Source organism: Procambarus clarkii, chromosome 19 (genome assembly GCF_040958095.1).
Source record: "Procambarus clarkii isolate CNS0578487 chromosome 19, FALCON_Pclarkii_2.0, whole genome shotgun sequence".
Classification (NCBI taxonomy): domain Eukaryota; kingdom Metazoa; phylum Arthropoda; class Malacostraca; order Decapoda; family Cambaridae; genus Procambarus; species Procambarus clarkii.
In genome coordinates, this window is record NC_091168.1 from 36,003,718 (window position 1) to 36,007,018 (window position 3,301).

The window sequence follows — 3,301 nt, forward strand, 5'->3', positions numbered from 1 at the left end:
AGGGAAGAGAGGAGGGAAGTTGTTTAAACAGAATACATGGTTCTTTATTTTACACCCCCCCCCTCCCCCACACCTCCACACCCCCCCCCCGCACCCTCGCCCCTCCACCCCCACCCCCCCCAATCCTCCATACAATCAGAACGCCACCAAAGCTGGTTTTCTGATTGTTAAAACACGTATATATATTGTTAGTGTAGGATGTGTTGTAGCATGGGTTAGGATAGTCTAGGCTGGGTTAGGTATGTGTGTGATGGGACGACCTGACTTAACTGCGCTGGGCAGACCGGAGGAAATAGTGGGTCAAATGTGGGCCTTCTGCCTATCCCTGATCCCTTTGGCCCCCTCACCAACCCATACCTGTTATCCTGCTATCCATCACACAGCTGATATCCTGCCCTCTACCACCTCCACACAGGCAACGGCCTGAATGATCAAGGAGGCGCTAAAACCTGGACACAAGTCCGTGGAGGGGGGGTTGTAAAACTCTCGAAAGCCACTGCAGGTAAGCTAGAGGTATAGGACCAAACTGAGACGCCTCACACCTTGCCTACACCGGCTTCCAATGTCACCTCCACGGTCACTTTATCAGGATCTGACCCAGATGGCCAGCGGGTGTTGGGCCACACGACCTAACCTAACCTTCACAACTGTCCTCCCACACTCCTGTAAATAAAAAAGAAACGCGAACGGTTTTTTGTTTAATGGCTACGGTAAGCTTGTGTGGTCGTGAACGACAGCTTCACACCGTCTGTCTCGGTCGTTTCAGCTTAGCACAATACAAACGGTGGTTCCGGGGGTCGGGGTCCCCGCGGCCCGGTCTCCGACCAGGCCTCCTGGTTGGTGGTCTGGTCAACCAGGCTGTTGGACGCGGCTGGCTCGCAGCCTGACGTATGAGTCACAGCCTGGTTGATCAGGTATGCTTTGGAGGTGTTTATCAAGTTCTCTCTTGAACACTGTGAGGGGTCATCCAGTTATGCCCCTTATGTGTAGTGGAAGCGTGTTGAACAGTCTCGGGCCTCTGATGTTGATAGTTCTCTCTCAGAGTAACTGTTGCACCTCTGCTTTTCAACGGAATCTAATCCTTCAAGGCCAGGCAATTATACCAAAAATTATTTTCGTTATCAGCCGTCTCGACACAAGAACGTTTAGTGAAGCTAAAAATGAACATGCCAACATACAATTCCCGCCAAAATCTTGTAATCTAAGCGACTTCGTGAAAATTCCCGCCAGAATTTTAAATTTAAACTCCCAACAGCATTTACCGTTGCGGTATATCTAAGAAGTCACTAATAATAGCCAGAATGCCTAGAGTCTGGCAGGCTAGAGAATGCTACGCCAATAGCCTTACATAGCGCGAGAAAATGCACATTAAACTACCGTCCAAGTAAGGTGACGTTACTGATTAAATGCTACAGCTGTAAGCTGGGATGATCCTTAAACTCCTAACATTCTTTTAATATCATTGAACATTGACATTGAACATTGACGTCTACATTTGCAAAAATGTTGCAGATATTATTTGGTAAAATTGGTAGAGGTCCACAAGCAAGGGAAACTAACATTAACTCAAAAATATAACATTCTTACAAGCAAATCAGTATTTTAATTTATAATACAAATTTTCCCTATTGAAGAAGTTATTATATAAGCATGAGAAAATTTTGGGGCAATTCACTGGGATCGAACTCTCACCCCTGGACGGCTAGACCACTAACACACACACACACATGGCGGCTTGCTGGCTGAGTGGACAGCGCTCTTGATTCGTGGACCTAGGGACCAGGATTCGAATCCCGGTAGCCAGCGGAAAAACAAATGGGCAGAGTTTCCTTCACCCTGATGCTCCTGTTAGCTAGCAGTAAATAGGTACCTGGGAGTTAAACAGCTGCTACGGGCAGCTTCCTGGGGGTGTGCGCGTGTGTGTGTGAAAAAAAAATAGTTAGTAACTAGCAACAGTTGATTGATTGACAGTTGAGAGGCGGGACCAAAGAGCCAGAGCTCAGCAAGCACAACTAGGTGAGTACACCAGCACCCTAGGGGGTGAGGGCCCCAGACCCCCCCCCCCCCTCACCTTTCCATAAGTGATAGCACATATAGTAACGTCTTGATCTAACGTACAAACATTAATAGTTGCATTTCGTACTATTAACTGAAAAATTTGAAAAGAAAGAATGGAAAAACAGAAAAACTAGGCTTTCATAGGCTTAGCATTGCTCAAAAATTTTTCAAATTAAGCCTATTAATAATATAATTAACAAGAAGGTTGATTATATTATTAAATAGGAAAATATCCTCAGATAATTTTTTTTTTTTTACGAGCTGGGACGCGCTACGAGGTCGTAGCAAAGTTCTTAGTGTTCTTAGCGTTCGTAAGCGCTGAGGAAAGATGTACAGGTTTCGCAAGCGAAGACTTAAGTCCTTGATGAATTGTGGGGCAGAAGCGTTAAACTTACGCACGTAAACAAACAACGGTAACTAGGGGGTAGTTAAGGTTGGTAATTACAAACTTCTTATAGTAGATATGTAATGACATTCTTGTCCCTTAAGTGATAATGTGAGTCAGGTCACCCTTAACCTGACCCTTAACCTCTGTACTGACCTCTTAAGGGTGGACTGACCCTTAAGTGTGGACTGACCCTTGAGGGTGGACTGACCCTTAACCTCTTTCCAGGCGGAATGACCTGTGCTTTTCTTGTCTGACCTGGCCTTACCTTGAGGCTACCTTGAGGTGCTTCCGGGGCTTAGTGTCCCCGCGGCCCGGTCGTCGACTAGGCCTCCTGGTTGCTGGACTGATCAACCAGGCTGTTAGACGCGACTGCTCGCAGCCTGACGTATGAGTCACAGCCTGGTTGATCAGGTCATTGATCAGGCCTTGACCTTCCTCGTATCCCAGCTCCTTGTCCTCGTATCCCAGCTCCTTGTCCTCGTATCCTAGCTCCTTGTCCTCGTATCCCAGCTCCTTGTCCTCGTGTCCCAGCTCCTTGGCCTCGTATCCCAGCTCCTTGTTCTCGTATCCCAGCTCCTTGGCCTCGTATCCTAGCTCCTTGTCCTCATGTCCCAGCTCCTTGTCCTCATGTCCCAGCTCCTTGTCCTCATGTCCCAGCTCCTTGTCCTCGTGTCCCAGCTTCTTGTCCTCGTATCCCAGCTCCTTGTCATCGTATCCCAGCTCCTTGTCCTCGTATCCCAGCTCCTTGTCCTCATGTCCCAGCTCCTTGTCCTCATGTTCCAGCTCCTTGGCCTCATGTCCCAGCTCCTTGTCCTCATGTCCCAGCTCCTTGTCCTCATGTCCCAGCTCCTTGTC